Consider the following 18,131-nt stretch of genomic DNA (forward strand, 5'->3'; position numbering starts at 1 on the left):
TCCATCCCATATACAGATACCAAACCCAATCACTGTTGTTGATGCCAAGAAGTGCTTGCTGACAGGAGCCTGATATAGCTGACTCCTGAGAGGCTCTGCCAGAGCCTGACAAATACAGAGGTGGATGCTCACAGCCAATCATTGGACTGAGAATGGGGTCCCCAATGGAGGAGTTAGAGAAAGGACTGAAGGAGCTGAAGGGGTTTGCAACTCCATAGGAAGAACAACAATATCAACCAACCAAACTCCCCAGAGTTCCCAGGGACTAAACCACCAACCAATGAGTACACATGGAAGGACCCATGGCTCCAGCCACATATATAGCAGAGGATGGCCTTGCTGGACATCAATAGGAGGAGAGGTCCTTGGTCTTGGGGAAGGCTCAGTGCCCCAGTGTAGGGGAATGCCAGGGCAGGGAGACAGGAATGGGTGGCTGGGGGAGCACCCTCATAGAAACAGGGGAAGGGAGGATGGGTTAGGGGGTTTCTGGAGGGGAAACTGGGAAAGGGGATAACATTTGAAATGTAAATACATAAAATATCCAATTAAAAAAATCCCACAAAAACAAAGACTAGGCACGGTGGTACATGCCTAGTACTGGGGGCACGTGCATTCCAGCCCAGCCTAGTCTACACAGCAAACTCCAGCCAATCAGGAATGCATAGTAAGATTCTGTCTAAAAGGGGAAACAAAACAATAACAATAACAATAACAACAACAACAAAAAGGAAACAGAGAAAGGGAGCATGGGATATAGCTCAGTAAGTGTTAGCTTCCGCTGTCAACGAGACACAAACCCAGATATACACCTGGGAAGAGGGAACCCCAACTGAGGAATTGCCTCCATCAGATTGGCATATCTGAGGGCATGTCTTGATTACTAATTGATGTGGGGGTTCACAGCCCATCGTGGGGTGCTATCTTTGGGCAGGTGGGCCTGGTCTGTATTAGAAAGCAGGCTGAGTGAGCCAGGAAGAGCTAGCTAGTAAACTGTGTTATTCCATTGTTTCTCATTCAGTTCTGACCCCCAGGTTCCTACCCTGAGTTCCTGTCCTAGCTTCTCTCAGTGATGGCTGTGGTATGGAGATGTGATCCAGATGAACCCTTTCTTCCCGACTTGCTTTTGGTCACCACACGACGACAGAAGCTAGGAGCAGTCACTACAGTACTTGCTGTGTGAGCCTGGCGGTTTGACTAAGAACGGCCTTGGGCTCTTGTACTTGAATGTTCAGTCTTCGGGAAGTGGCACTACTTGACAGGAGTTAGGAGGTGTGGTCTTGTCAGAGTGGGTGTGGCATTGTTGGAGGAATTGTATCTCTGGGGGTGGGTTGTGGATTTCAAACGCCCAAGCCAGTTCCAATGTCTCCTTCTGCTGCCATTGGATCCAGATGCAGAACTCTTAGCTGCTTCGCCAGCACCATGCCTCCCTGCCTCCCCACTGTGATGATGGACTAGACCTCTGATACTGTGAGCCAGCCCTTGTTAAATGTTTTCTTTTGTAAGAGTCGCCATGGCCACGCTGTCTTTTCACAACAGAACACTGACAAAGCAGGAAGAACTGAGCCTAGATCACAACACCTGCTTAAGAGCAAGGCAAGGTGGCGCACATCTGTATCTTGTGCTGGGGACATCTTAGTTACTTTATTTCTGGGATAAAGCAGTATGGCCAAAGCAACTTACAAAGGATCATAGTCCAATGGACTTTGGTTCCAGGGTGGTAGTGTCCAGGACTGGCAGCATGGTGTTGGCTGGAGCAACAGAGAGTTCACATTATCATCCAAAAGTAGGAGGCAGAGTGGGGGTGAATGAGAGAGAGAGAGAGAGAGAGAGAGAGAGAGAGAGAGAGAGAGGGAGAGAGAGAGAGAGAGAGAGATGGAGAGAGAGAGAGAGAGAGAGAGAGAGAGAGAGAGAGAGAGATCACTGGAATCTAGTGAGCTTCTGAAGTCTCAGAGACTACCTCTAGTGGCACACCTCCTCCAGCAAGGACACGCCTCCTAATCCTTCCCACATAGTTCCACCGACTGGGCACCAAATACTCAAGTATATGAGTCTATGGGGCCATTCTCTTTCAAACCACCACACAGATGTATCCAAAGGGCTCACTGGCCGGTCAGCCTAGCTGAAACAGGCTCCTATATATTTAGTGAGAGACCTTGTCTGAAAAAAATAAGATAGCAAATAAGGAGATGGCCCAGTGGTTAAGTTCCTTGCCCTGTGTGAGGACTGGAGTTAGGATTTCCTAAATAAATGCTGGGGAGGGTGGCAGCTTAGTCTGTGATTCCAGCACTCAGGTAGAGACAGGATCCCTGGAGCAAGCTGCTTAGCCAGACTGACTTTATTAGCTGCCCTGGGTCCAACTGAAAGACCCTGTCTTGATTTATTGTGTGGTAAGTAATTAAGGAAGACTTCTGATGTTCTCCTTGCTCCCCCACGTGCATGTACACACATGTGCACACATATTTCATATACACATACCTCCCACCCTCAGTATACACCACACACACACACACACACACACACACACACACGAGCGCACGCGCGCGCGCGCACACACACACACACACACACACACACACACACACACACACACACACACACAAAACCAAGGGGCAGAATGTGTTTCATGGTACAGCACTTGCTTACTATAGACCTGAGTTAATTCCTCAGCACTAAAAAAATATTTGTCTTCACCTCCTGTACTGGCTGGTTTTGTGTGTCAACTTGATACAAGCTAGAATCACCAGAGAGGGAGGAGTCTCGCCTCCACGAGATCCAGCTGTAAGGCAATTTCTCAATTAGTGACTTGGGGGCTGGGGGGAGCCCAGGGTGGGTGGTGCCATCCCTGGGCTGGGGTTCTATAAGAAAGTAGGCTGAGCAAGCCAGGGGAAGCAAGCCAGGAAGGAGCACCCCTCCATGCATCAGCTCCTGCTTCCAGGTTCCAGCCCTGATTGAGTTCCTGTCCTGACTTCCTTTGGTGATGAACAGCAAGCAATATAGACGTGTAAGCCAAATAAGCACGCTCCATTGCAACTTCCCTTTTGGTCATGGTGTTCTGTTGAAGCAATAGACCCCTAACTAAGCAACTTGGCATCAATATCGCTGTGATCGGCCTGTCCGAGCTTTTGTTTGAAGGAATGTGGACTCTGGGACTTTGGATCGGAAAAGCAGTCGAATGCTTTAAGGTGGGGTGTGGGGGGCTTAATGGGCCAGCCTAGTAGGAACATGGAGGATAGTGATGCTAAGGGTTATTTGAACTGTGGGGTCCTGGCACAAGAGGTTTCAGAAAAAAGAATATTAGTATTCTAGAGACTGATATTTTGGTGAAGAATATGGATTCTATTGCCTCTGTCTGAAAAATCCGCCTGAGGCTAAATTGAGTTTTGGATTAATTGTTCTGGCAAAGGAAATCTCAAAACAGCCTGCTATAGACTCTGTCGTGTAGTTATTAGTGTTCTCATTTATGAGGAGCTTAAATAAAAAGGAGCAAGCCGAGCAAGGAAAAGTACAAAGCGTGCGGATTGCAGAGAAAAGAAGCACTAAGAAGGGGAATGGAGCCCTATCCTCTGCTCCAGGAGATAAACAGACTAAAGAAAAGCCGGATGTTAAATGGAATAAAGGGATTGGTGACCTCAGGGCAAGACCCGGCCCAGCTAAACTTCCCACGCGAAAAGGAATTAAAGAACAGTTTAGATCCAGGTGTGGTGGTTCTCGCCTTTAATCCCAGCACTCAGGAGACTGAGGCCAATAGATTCAAGGCCAGCCTGGTCTACAGAGCGGGTTTCAGGACAGCCAAGCTGAGGCAGTGAAGGAAACCACTGAAAACAGAAATCTGGTAAAGATATAATTGAATGAGGGGTCAAGTCCCAGCCCCAGCATGCAGTAGAACTTTGCAGTTTCAGCCACGTGGTTCTGGCTTTAGAGTCAAAAGAGGTTATGGAATCTTCCTTCCTTGACTTAGAAAAGCCACCAAGGTCAGACCTGTGTCAGGGTGTCTAGGGAGGCCTAGAAAAACCATTGTGTGGATATTTGATGGTAAAGCCTGGATTGCCTTGGCAACCCCAAAGTGTTGGATTTGCCAGAGTCGTGGATACCTGCCAAGAAGACTGCTCACAGTGAGAGGAACCAGCCCAAGAGAGAGAAGTGTGTGGCAGTCAACAAAGCTGAAAGGACTTGGAGATCTAAAGAGTGCTTTGACATCAAACATGGAGATGCAATTTGGAGTTTGCCCAGCTGGTTTTCGGTCTTGTTTTGGTCCGGTATTTCCTCACCATGTTCCCTTCCTCCCTTTTGGAACTGCAGTGTATATCCTGTGCCACTGTATGTTGGAAGAATTCAATCTTCTTTTTTACTTAGATTTTACAGGGGATCACAGTTAAGACATTGCATGAATCTCAGAAGAGACTTTGAACTTCTGAACATGGTTGAGACTGTGATACCATGAGGACTTTTGGATTTGGACTGAACGCATTTCTGCATTATGATGTGGCTACAAGTCCATGAGGGCCGGGGAGTAGAATGTGGTGGTTTGAATAGGAACGCCTTCCCCCTCCCCCCACAGATTTGAATGTCTGAGTACTTGGTCCATAGGGAGTGGCCCTGTTAGGGGGTGTGGCCCTGTTGGAGTCGGTATGGCCTTATTAGAGGAAGTGTGGACACTGTGGGAACAGGTTTTTAGGTTTTAGACGCTCAAGCCCTGGCTCCAGTGGCTCATAGCTCTCTTATGCTACCTGCAAATCAAGATGTAGCACTCTTAGTGCCTTCTCTAGCACCATGTCTGCTGGCCTGCCACCATGCTTCCTACCATGACGGTCATGGATTAAACCTCTGGTACTCTGAACCGGTCAGAATTAAATGTTTTCCTTTGTAAGATCTGCCATGGTCAACTCTTCTCAGCAATAAAACCCTAACTAATACACCTAACACACACACATACAGACACACACACACACAGACACACACAGACACACAACACACACACAACACACACAACACACACACACAAACACACACACAAACACACACACAGACACACAACACACACACAACACACACACAACACACACACAACACACACACAGACACACAACACACACACAACACACACACAACACACACACAACACACACACAGACACACAACACACACACAACACACACACAACACACACAGACACACACACAAGACACACACACAGACACACAACACACACAACACACACACAACACACACAGACACACACACACAAACACACACAGACACACACACAGACACACACACAGACACACACAAGACACACACACACAGACACACACAGACACCACACACCACACACACACCACACACCACACACACAACACACACACAGACACACACACAGACACACACACAGATGCATACACACACAGACACACACACACATACACACACAACACACATAGACACACAACACACACACACAGACACACACACACATACACAGACACATTCTTACCTAAGACATTTATACACACGCTTACCTAACTAAAACAATTATACACACACACTTAACTAAAACTCTCTCTCTCTCTCTCTCTCACTCACACACACACAGACACACACACACACACACTTACCTAAGACATTTATACGCACACACTTACCTAACTAAAACAATTATACACACACACACACACACACACACACTTAACTAAAACTCTCTCTCTCTCTCTCTCTCTCTCTCTCTCTCACACACACACACACACACACACACACACACACACACACACACACAGAGGAATATTATTCAGCCTTAGGGAAACACAGCATTCTGATGTTACTACAATGTGGATGAACCTTTGGAATGAGGCAGACAGATTGGTAAATATTGCATGATTTCATTCATGCGAGGTACCCAGAGTTATCATATTTGTAGGCACAGACACTGCCCTTATTAAGCATAATTCTTTTGCTTCCTTGTTTGAGTAAAGCCTCAGGATATAACCTGGCTGGCCTCTAACTCACAGTCCTCCTGCCTTGCTCCAAGGTCAGGCCTGACTTGGTTCAGAACCTTGGTTCACAGCCTTCCTCAGACCCGGACCATTCGGCACTAGCTGTTTGGGCACTTTAATAAACACAAGTCTCTGGGCCTCTTGGCTCCTTGTATGGAGTGGACTCTGCTGTTTCCACACGGTGGGAGGGGAAAGCCCTTTTAAGAGTGGCTTAGGCTTGGCCTGGGTCCTGGGCTCAGGCGGGGAGGACACAGACATTTTCAGCGCCCAGTTCTGCAGCTCTGACCTTGGTCTTTGCTTCAAGCGTTTCCTGTCATGGCAGTGGACCGCTCACACCACCGGGTAGAGGGACAACACCACCCAGAGGCTTGGAGAAGGTGCTCGGAGGCCCAGTCAGACCAACGTCAACTCTGCAGACTTTGTTCAAACTAAACGTTATCTCGCTACTTCCCGACTTGCAGGCTCCCCGCTGTTCTCTGCCTTCTGTTTCATTTTAAACCAGGGGACAAGTCTCTTTACCTATTTTGGTCTTGGACAGGGAGTCTCCTCCGGTTCCCACCAGGGGGCGCGCGTGGGCCTTGCAAAGACGACCCAAGGATCTCAGGGAAGAAGAGTGGAACCAGAGAGGTAGGGAAGCCTTGGACTTCAAGGATGTCCATAGATGAGGACCCGGTTCTGGAAGGTGTCTTGTCCCTCGGTGTGCTGGTCTAGAAAATGGGCGGAGGACCACTAGAGCAAAGCTTCTCAACTTTTTTTTTTAAAAATTAACATGATTTATTCTATTTTTAAAAAGAAATATTTTATTTTTTGGAGAATTTCATGCACGAGTCACCTGGATATCTTCTCTGAAAACAGGCTTTGAGTCAGGGTCTGCGTATGGCCTCAGACACGGCGTTTCTGACTGGCTCCCATGTGGTGTGCTTACCAATTATCCTGGAATTATCTTCAGAGTACCTTCCAGCCTGGACCGCAGGTGAATTTCTGGGCTGAACAGGAAGACCATCTTATCTCCCTTGTCAGGCACCCGTAATTCTAGCACTCAGGAGGTAGAGGCAAGATGACTACGTGAAGTTGGAGGCCAGCCTGGTCTATAGTGAGTTCTAGGTTAGCCTAGGTTATATACCAGGTCTAGGCTACATACATAGCCAGGCCATTTCGAAACATAAACCAACCAGCCCAGTGGTGGTCCATGCTTTTAATCCCAAGACTGGGACAACAGAGGCAGGCAAATCTCTGTGAGTTCGAGCCTGGTCTACAAAGGGAGTTCCAGGACAGCCAAGGGGAACCCTGTCTCGAAAACCCCCAAATCAACCCAACCCAACCCAACCCAACCCAAACCAACCAAATAAACGAAAAACCTCAATGCTTCTGCAGAGTGGCCTCCTGTGTCCATACACTCACTCACCATAGGTGTTTACTCGGCCTCTGTGCTGAGCCGCTGCTGTCGCTGAGGAGAGAGACAGGTAAGACTCACACGGGTGCGGGGGAGGAGACTGCTGTGGGAAGTCTGAGAGGTGCCTGTGCCTAGGTGTGAGGACGGTGGGGAAGAAACAGGCTTTCTTATGTAGTCCAAACAGGTCTGAAGCTCACAGCCATCCTCCTGCCTCAGTTTCCTGAGGGAGATTACAGGCTCATCCACTGTACCGACTGCAAGTTTTTACTAACTTTGAAATTAAAGGAGGGTTTGTGGTGTGGGGGAGCTGTCTCAGGAAAAAAAAAAAACCCTCCAGCCCCAGCCAAGCCTTCATCAAATAACTAGGACCCTACACAGTATAGCGGGTGCTTGCCAACAATCTTGACGACCCAAATTCAATCCCTAGATCCCACATAGTAGAGAGAACCAAGTCCCACACTCCTCTCTCTGTACATGTGCTCTGAGGCTCATGTGTGCCCCCACCAACACGCATACACATACAGATGCTCACACATGTACACACACAGATGATAAATAATAAATAAATATAGCTAACAAAACAAAAATGACCACAGCCATACAGACACTTGATGACAAATCCATAAGATACAAGCCAGAATCCCCTAGTGAAGTTGTTCTCAAATTCCTGACCCTCAGAGTATCAAGGAAGAAGAACTGGGTTTTTGGCTGGGCAGGATGGTGCACCACACACCGTTAGTACCAGAACTTGGGCAGCAGAGGCAGGCAGATTTCTGTGAGTTTGAGCCAGACTCATCTGCAAACTAAGTGAGTTCCAAGACATCTAGAGCTGTTATGTTACACAGAGAAACCCTATCTTGGAAAAAAAGAAGAAAGAAGAAAGGAGAGGAGAGGAAGGGAGAGGAGAGGAGAGGAGAGGAGAGGAGAGGAGAGGAAGAAGAGCAGGAAGAGAAGGAAGAAGAGGAGGAACAACTGAGGTTTGCTCTAATTAGTGACACATGCTTGTAATCCCAGCATCTCAGGAGGTACAGGCAAAGGAATCAGAAGTTCCAGTCCAGCCTGGGCTACATGAGACTATGTCTTAAGCAACAACAAAAAATCCGAGGTGGGGTAGGTTAGAGGATTATTGTTTTAAATCACTTAGTAATTTCTTGGGAGGCCATAGCTGCTGATATACTCAGGTAGGTTTGAGGAGAAACAGTGATATGGAAAGCTATGAAGCCAGCTTTCTCATTGCTGGAAAGGGCACTGCAAGGCTGACTAGCCTGCCCGTGGCAGTATATACCTCCAACCCCAGCCCTCCAGAGGAAGCAGGAGAACTGTGGATTTGAGGCTAGCCTGGGATACATAGTGAGACCCATCTGAAAGCAAACAAGGGGAGAGAAACAACCTAGTCAAGACTTCTTCCGGACAGGAGAAGCCAAACCTCAAATAGTGCCAAGAGCTCCCACTGGACAAACGTGAAAAAACATTTCTTTTTTAAGTTTTACTTATATGCCCATGTGGGAGTATGTGCATGTGTGAGCAGGAGTCCTGGCAGACCAGAGAATGAATCAAAATCATCCCTGAGTTGGACTTAGAGACAGTTGTGAGCCACCCAGTGTGATGCAGGGAACCAAATTCAGGTCCTCTTGAAATCACTCTTAACCACTGAACCATCTCTTCAGCCTTCCAAAGCTGGACCATTTGAACATCAAAATGAAGGATGCAGATGGGGAGCTGGCTCAGTGGGTAAAGCACTTGCTGGGCAAATGTGAGGGCTGAGGTTCAAATCCCCATAAGCCATCCATCCAGGAAGCCCCGTCCAGGCCCTTCTCTGTAATGTCAGCAGAGTAGTAAGGCAGTAAGAGGGGAGGCAGAGACGAGCGTCCCTAGAAACCACAGAGCAGCCATTCTCGTATTAGAAAAACAAGAGACCCTGTTGGAAAGCTGCCCATGCTGGCACACACCTTTAATCCTAGCACTTGAGGGGCAGAGGCAGGAAGATCTTTGTGAGTTCAAAACTAGCCTGGTCTACATAGTGAATCTCTGCCTACCCAGAACTTTGACCCCTGTCTCTCTTACCAAATGAAACGAAACTATCTGGGGCAGATTGAGATGGCTCAGCAGATAAAGGTACTTGCTGCCCAATGATGCAGGCATGCACACCTACACGTGTGTAACACACACACACGCACACACACACACCAGTATACCACACTGACATACACGTGTGCATGCTTGAGTTCTCCAGTCACACATTTCAAAATCTCACTGATGATGTGTTTATTAATTAAAAAAGAAAGAAAGAAACAATTTTGCAGTGGACAAGTCAAGCAGACACCATTTTAGCCAGTTGTCAATACAGAGATAATAAAAGTCCCAAGGCACCCAACAGAGTACAACAGCAAAAACAGAGTATTATGGTTGGATTTTTTTTTCCTTTTTTTTTTTTCTTTTTTTTTTCGGAGCTGGGGACCGAACCCAGGACCTTGTGCCTGTTAGGCAAGTGCTCTACCGCTGAGCTAAATCCCCAACCCCTTTCCTTTTGTTTTGCTTTGAGATGTATTTGTCTTATTTTGCGTGTCTGGTGTTTTGCCTGCATACGTGTATGTGCACCATATGTGTGCCTGGTGCCCTTGGAGACCACGGGAGGGCATTGGATCCTGTGGGTTTGGAGTATTAAGGACGGTTGTGAGCCACCATGCAGATCCTGGGAACTGAACCCAGGTCCTCTGTAAAAACAACATAAGCTCTTAAATGCCGAGCCATCTCTCCAGCCCTTCTGGTTGGTTTTAATGTCAACCTTCCAGAGAGTAGAGTCACCTGAGTGGAAGGACATTGCAGACGAGCAGTCAGTGTGGAAAGACCGACTCAACTGTGGATGGCATCTGCTGGTGCAGTCCCGATGAAAAGGATCATGGGAAAGAAGATGGTTAGCTCTTTGTTCCCTCGCCCTCCTGCTGCTGAGTGAATTTTCCCTCGTCCTCGCAGCAGCCCCCACACCCTGCTTCCTTCACAGATATCAGGGCTAGTGTCTCCATAGCTCATTAGGGACCAGTGGCTCTCCAAGAACCTTCTAGGCTTTACTGGAACTCTAGGGCACTCAGCCTTGTGGAGTAAGCAACTACTGTCAGCCTCCCCAGTGAGAGAGCCCCTGTGGGAGTCCTCCAGCTGCTGAGGCACCCAGCCTCAAGGACTGAGCCACTACTGGGCACTCAGCCTCTCAGCTGTGATTCTGCCATCGTTGGTACTTTGATGTAACCCGACTTAATACATTCTGTAATATATACAACCACACATTCATCCCATTGTTTCCATTCCTCTAAAGAACCCCGCCATTCCAATGATGTCCGTAAAGACACCTGAGTTGTTATTACTTTTTAATGTGCATGTTTGGCCAGTGGAAGAATGGTATATCCATTTCTTCTTTTAGTTCCTTGATTTTTTTATTTTGCTTTATATAAATTGTGACTATATTATTAGTTGTGTATACACTTAGAATTGTATCTGCTTGATAAACCAATCCCTCTCCACTCTTTAATCTTTAGCAGGGGTTTCCTCTTTCATAGCCTGATTCAGCAGAGAGGCTGGTGCTGGTGTCTGCCTGATATTAGGTTTGCACACGGCATGCTCTCCCTGTTCCTTTTTCCGCATGCTTGTCACGCCTCCACTGTAAGCATCACGTATTGTTGTTGTTGCTGTTAATCTAATGTGATGGTGTTTGCCTTTCTGGTGCAGTATTTAGTCTGTTTACATGTAATGTAATTGCGCGTGCATTTGGCTTGATGCTTGCTTCTATTTGTTCCACGACATCTTTCTCTTGTCTTGTCTCAACACCCTGGAATAACATGACTGCCTAAAGAAAGTGCCTTTCAAAAGTGAAACTGAGGCTGGAGAGGTGGCTTAGTTGGTGAAGTGCCCGCCCCACAAGGGCAAGGATGTGAGTTCGGATCCCCAGCACACAAGTGGGAATGCTGCATGCCTGCAGTCACAGATGTGCTGGGTGGATCCCCAGAACTCGAAATCTGTCTAGCCAATTAATTGGTGAGTGCTGCTGGTTCACTGAGAAACCCTGTTTCAAACAAACAATATGAGGGAGAGCAACGGAAGCCTTCTAATGATGACCTCTGACCTCTACATGCTCATCCGCACTCACATACACTGCACACGCACACATACATACAAAATGAAAAGGTGAAATACAAACCTTTCAAATCAAAAACAAACAAACGTATCCCTAGCACCTCGCCACCATTAGTGATTGCGGGATTTCCAGGCTGAGAAATTGAGTTCCTGGCAGGAACCTGGATATAAGAAAGGAGTAAAGGCCTTTTCTGGTGGTCGTGCCCCGCGGTGAGGAGCTCGTGTTCATACTTGTAGCTATGCGATCCAAGGGTCCGCTGCAGTCCGTGCAAGTCTTCGGATGCAAGAAGACAGCCACAGCTGTGGCCCACTGCAAACGAGGAGGAAATGGGCTTATCAAGGTGAATGGACGTCCCCTGGAGATGATCGAGCCGCGCTCGCTGCAGTACAAGTTACTGGAGCTTGTTTTGCTTCTGGGCAAGGAGAGACTTGCTGGTGTGGATATCCGGGTCAGTGTGAAGGGTGGTGGTCATGTGGCCCAAATTTATGCTACCCGGCAGTCCATCTCAAAAGCTCTGGTGGCTTATTACCAAAAATATGTGGATGAAGCCTCTAAGAAGGAGATCAAAGATATCCTCATCCAGTACGATCAGACCCTGCTTGTAGCTGACCCCCGTCGCCGCGAATCCAAAAAGTTTGGCGGTTCCGGTGCCCGTGCCCGGTACCAGAAATCTTACCGAAAAGCCAGTCTCAAGGATCAGGGTTTACCTTTGTAATAAACATCCTAGGACTTTAAAAATAAAAGAAAGAAAGAAAGAGAGAGAGAGAGAGAGAGAGAGAGAGAGAGAGAGAGAGAGAGAAAGGAAGGAAGGAAGAAAGAAAGAGAGAGAGAGAAAGAGAGAAAGAAAGAAAGAAAGAAAGGGCAGCGAAGAAAGGATGTGGTGAATTTAAACAAGTTTGTCTGTACAAAGCAATGGTTCCTGCATATATGCGTCAGCGAGGATGACTGTATTCATTAGTCATTCAGCAAGTCAAGCTGCGCTGTGACGTGCTGGTTTTAGGATAGAAAGGGACACTAACAAATCAATAAAACCGTGGCATGATCAATATAAATACTGAACCCAACAAGGATAAAGTTTTAAAAGGATGTGTATGTATGTGTAGAATACGTTTTGAATTTTAAAACGTGAAGCATAAAGAAACATCAAAAGATAATTTTAAAAAAAACCACGCTAATAAAAATTTCTTCAATTGGGGCTGGAGAGATGGCCGAATGGTTAAGAGCTCTTCCAGAGGTCCTGAGTTCAATTTCCCAGCAACAACATGGTGGCTCACAACCACCTCAACCATCTGTAATGGGATTCAGTGCCTTCTTCTGGTGTGTCTGAAGAGTGTAACAGTGTACATGAAATAAATAAATAAATAAATAAATAAATAAATAAATAAATAAATAAATAAATAATTCTTTTAAAAAATCACTTCAGTGGTCGGGCGTAGAGAGGACACAGTGGATAATGACCCTGCTTATTAGTGTGAAGGTGCTGCTCAAACCCACAATGCCATGTAGATGCCAGGAGGGCCTGATGGGCCACCAGTAATCCCAGAGCTCCAAAAGTAGCTATAGGGGGGGTTGGGGATTTGGCTCAGTGGTAGAGCGCTTGCCTAGCAAGCACAAGGCCCTGGGTTCGGTCCCCAGCTCTGAAAAAAAAAAAAGAAGAAAAAAAAAAAAAACCCAAAAGTAGCTATAGGGGACTGCTGGATCAAGCCGCCTGTGGTGGTTTGAATGTGCTTTGCCCAGGGAGTGGCACTATTTGGAGGTGTGGCCCTATTGGAGTGGGTGTGTCACTGTCTGGAAGCCATTCTTCCACTAGCAGCCTTCAGATGAAGATGTAGAACTCTCAGCTCCTCCTGCACCAGGCCTGCCTGGATGCTACCCTGCTCCCTCCCTTGATGATAATGGACTAAACCTCTGAACGTGTAAGCCAGCCCCAATTGAATGCTGTCCTTATATGAGTTGCCTTGGTCATGGTGTCTGCTCACAGCAGTCAAACCCTAACCAAGACACTGCTTAAGCAAACTACCACGTGGCCAAGGTCCGGGTTTAGCTGGGAGACCCTGCCTCAGTGAAGAAGAGTGAAGGAAGATTCCCAATGTCTGCCTCAGGCTCCATATGTGCGCCTATAGATGTACACTCCCACAGGTGAGAGCGCACACACACAGCCCTTGCATACCACTCACACAAACACACACATTTTTTTTTCTGAGACAGGGTTTTTCTCTTTAGGACTGGCCATCGGGGGATTCACACTGAAGACCAGGCTGGCCTCAAACTCAGAGATCCGCCTGCCTCTCTCTCCCAAGGGCTGGGATTAAAGGTGTGTGCCACCGCTGCCTGGCCCACAAACACATTTTTTAAAAGATTTATTTATTTATTATATATAAGTACACTGTCTTCAGACACACACCAGAAGAGGGAAGGGCATCAGATCTCATTACAGATGGTTGGGACCACACATATATATATACACACACACTACATACACACACACACACACACACACACACACACACACACCATGTTCTGTAGAAAAAACACTGAAGCCTATTTGACAAAGTATGATCCATGTTTAACTTGGCAGATAAGAGATGATAATTCTGAAAAAAAAATGTCTATTTTTGTCTCATAGAATCCATGTCATTTATACATTTGCATTAGATAAATATTACCTAATACTTGCCAATCACCAACAGACCAATGATAATGTTGAAGAAGTAGGTTGAAAATACATCATGAGAATCTTTATATAATTAAGTGTCCTTAGCTGGGCCTGGTGGTACATGTCTGTAACCCCGGCTACTTAGAAGGCTGAAACAGGAGGATTTTGAGTTCAAGGCCTGTCTGTGCTACAGAGTGAGTTCAAGTCCAGCCTAGGCAATTTAAGGAGACTTTGTCTCAAAAAGAGTTTTTAAAGAAAAAGGAAAAGGAAAGTGAAAAGAGGACTGGGAATGGAACCCAGGGCTTAGAGCACCTTTCTGGTTGGGCAAAACAAACAAATGTCCTGGCTCCGAGCGGAACCGCCTTGTTGTGCTGGCCCAGCTCGACCACACGGTGGCGCTGCTAGGCTGCCGACTGCTTCCAGCCCCTGGACCATGGAGAGAAGGGGTGGGGTGTCTTAGAGAACAGATTTATTTCCTCAGCATCCTGCCGACAGCCTCAGTAGGTGGCATTTGGAGTAGACTCTCAGTAAGTCAGCAGACCCCATGGGTGGCTCCTGCTGCTGTGAGTCAAATGGCTTCACATCTGCTAGTGACAAGCGTCGATACTCTGGTCAAGCCTGTATGACCTTCAGGATCTGCTTTCGAGGTACTGAGTTCTAGGTTCTGCAGGAGCGGAAGCCATCGTGGCCTACCTCGCCTGTGACGGGAGTTAACTGTAAGAGAGGGGGGGTCTGTGGCGAAGTGGTTGGTCCTGGCTCCCTCTGCACGGAAACTGGGGCCTCTGACCTCAGTCCCTGAGCAAGCGATGTCTGCTCAGGACCTTCCACAGCTCCCTACCACCCTTAGAAGAAAGTCAAGTTCCGAAGCTGGCTTCTGGGACTCATGGGCTTCCAGGAATCAACCCATGCTCCGACTCCTTAGATCCCTTTCCTCCCTTCTGTCTGTCACTCATTGCTCCCGTTCTTGTGAACGCTCTTCCACTTCCTGTAGCATAAATACTGCGTCCTTCTGGAATTCTCTCCAGCTCCCTCCCTCCCCAACGCTACGCCGGATTCTGGCCATATGTTGGGCAGGGCTCTATGGGAACCCAGAGCCTGTCTGCCTGGATCATCGCCTCTCTCCTGTGCCAGGACCTGGGGCACCCAGCAGGCTCTCACATGTCCCTGCACTGTGTACCAAGGCTGGAAAACAGTCACTGCCTGGCGGCGGGGGGTCCTTTAGGGGAACCCAGAGACATGGTAAAGACGCTTCCAGGGCTCCTGACATACAGCTCTCTCTGGATCAGACTGAAGTCAACACACAAGATAGGTATCCATCAGCCTGGTCTCTTTCCAGCACACGCCGACTGCCTCCCAGACCCAGCATGTAGCCCCCACTGACGTACTGGTTATAGACAGCTTCCAGAGAATGTCCCTGCATTCTGTCACCTGACTATATCTATTCTCTACCTGTTTCTCCCCCACAGTCTATCTCGGGGTGGACTCCATCACCCACCCGCCACCAATGCTCTGTGACTCCTAGGATCCTGTGAGGTAATTCATTTCCTGTCTATCTTTTTCAGTTCCTCAAATGACATGCTGTGGTTCTTCCTTTCCTGAGTTCATTTTGCTCCCCCACCCGGGGCGGCCACCTCTGTTTCTAGGGGATGTGTGTAAATTCCTTCAGTTTCTGTTCACACCACCGTTCTTTCAGGAAGCCCTCGCTGATTTAGTGTCACTCTGTGAGGTTCCCACAATCAGCAGAGCTTCCCTTGTTCTCATCTTGTTGACACCGTGTGGCCCTTGCTCATGGCCTACCTTTTGATTGCAGATGGCATTTGGTCCTTACCCTATGGCCTCTCGCCACCGCCTAAGTGCCAAGTGCATTATCCTTATTGAATTCCCAGCTTTGGGGGTTCCCTGCTCCTGAGTCATCTCCTACCACATGCCGGCTTGTTCCCCTTCTTGGGCAGTTTCTTCTCATTCCCATCCTCTAAGGCCAGGCTTACTTCCTTAGACTTCTCCACCTTCTCTGTCTCCTGGTGCTGCCTGTAGGCATATATATTTCAATCCCATCTGCCCCTGAAGGGGATGAACCTGCCCCTCACCCTCTCTACCGTATCCTGGTGATCAGAGTGCCCTAGGCTCAGCCACTGCTCTGCTCCTCACCCATAGACCACATCCTTTGCCCTGGGAAACAGGAACCTTGCTGTCCATTTCCCTTCCCCTACCCCTTCCCCTCCCACAGCCAACCCATCAGGAAAGCCCGTGGCTATCTACAGAGCATGCCAGAGTCCCGAAACTTCTCACATCCCCATGGGGACTACCTGGCCCTAGATTTCTTGTTGCGTCTATTCAGTTCCTGTCTCCCCTTCTCCTGACATCAGCTCTACCCCTCTGAAGTCTATTCTCGATGGGGAAGCCAACCTGTGAGTGAGGCCATGAACCTCTTCTGTTCTAGACCTTCTCTGGGGACACCTAGAATAGACAGGGGTGCCTCCTGGACTGCTAGATCCTTAAGAGCTGGCTTGATCTCCATAGACGAGCTCGGGGTCTTTGAACCGGCTCTCCCCTTGACTTCTGACCATGTTCCCCATGTCTGCAAAGACCTGCTCCCTTTCCCCTCCACCCCTCCCTCACCTCTTCCACTCAGATCCTTGTTCAATGAGGTCTCCCCGGATTAATTTAGCTGCAAAGTGCCACTCCCCAGCACTTTCCATCTCTCCCCCGGCTCACTCATCGCCTCTGACACGCTGCTCTCGTCTATGTGTTCATTATCTGTCTCCTCTCCCAGACTCCGAGTCTGGGAGGGCAGGGATGTTCTCCTCCATTGTGTTGTTCTGTGTTGGAGTCTCAGTGCTTAGAACAATGTCTGACAGATGCCAGATTCTCAGTAAACAGTAGCCAACTAAATGGATGACCAAATCCACCAGACGGTGAAGAACAGGACGGCAGGGTCATGCCTGTGCTTACCACCATGGCCTAGGACCCGAGTCCTAAGAAATGTTCAGTAAATATGAGTTAGCTACATGGATGAATGGTTGGATAAACGGGTCAGGACACCGACTGTCACCAAGGGCGAGTGTTGTAGGCGGAGCCTGCGGGAGTAGGCAGGCCTAGTCACTGTGAAGATGCTTGCTTCCCTGAACCGTGCGGGATGCTCTGAGATAGTGGTCCTAGATTATGTCTGTCTGGTAGGATCCTCCCAGGGCCCTGGAGAATTGCTTTACTTCTTCCCAGCCATGTAGAGCATGGCTCTAGGAGCTCTCAGCCCTTAGTCTACTTCTGAGATTCCCCCAGCAAAAAGCCTAGTGCTAAGTGTGAAGGGATGAGTGGGACACCCTGGTGTTGGGTGTCATCATGTAGGCAGGGACCAGAAAGGTGTGTGACAGCAGGGACGTAAAGGTCAAAGAGGAAGATGTTGCCCAAACTTCTTGGTGACCAAAACTCATCGCAGGGAAGCATGGGACAAGCCACGAACCATGGGAATGGCGGAGCCTTGGATGGGAGGGTATGCATGTGGGTCTATAGCTGTGTGCACTGGAAACTCGCTGGACTCACACTTAACTGTGGTGACCCCAGAGTGGAGAGTGGGACTTGAAAGAAAACTCATGTTGCTCAGCTTGGCAGAGCATGCCTTTAATCTCAGAACCCCAGAGGCTGAGGCAGGTGGATCTCTGTGAGTTTAAGGCCAGCGTGGTCTACGTAGTGAATTCTAGGACAGCGAGTGCAAACAAGCAAGCAGACAAACAAACAAACAAAAAAAAAAAAACCCCCAAAACTATGTTCTTGATTCTTCTATTGACCTAACTCTTTAAAAAAGTTTTCATCTTCAGCCCTCTCTGTGGAACTTACTATGTAGCTCAGGCAGTCCCCAAACTCACAGTAATGCTCCTGCCTCAGCTTTTCTAGTTCCAGGATTACACGAATGAACCGTAATAATGTTTGGTTTTTTTTTGGTTCTTTTTTTCGGAGCTGGGGACCGAACCC

The 18,131-nt window shown here is 48.0% G+C and overlaps 1 pseudogene across 1 annotated transcript; it reads left to right on the plus strand.

Annotated features, from left to right (window-relative positions):
* Nucleotides 1–11,539: 11,539 nt before the first annotated feature.
* Rps16-ps8 (ribosomal protein S16, pseudogene 8) lies at nucleotides 11,540–12,232 on the plus strand (annotated as a pseudogene). The gene has a single exon (XR_015684275.1). The product of XR_015684275.1 is annotated as a ribosomal protein S16, pseudogene 8, transcript variant X2 (transcript).
* Nucleotides 12,233–18,131: the final 5,899 nt, after the last annotated feature.

Source organism: Rattus norvegicus, chromosome 3 (genome assembly GCF_021556685.1).
Source record: "Rattus norvegicus strain SHRSP/BbbUtx chromosome 3, alternate assembly SHRSP_T2T, whole genome shotgun sequence".
In the NCBI taxonomy this organism is placed as follows: domain Eukaryota; kingdom Metazoa; phylum Chordata; class Mammalia; order Rodentia; family Muridae; genus Rattus; species Rattus norvegicus.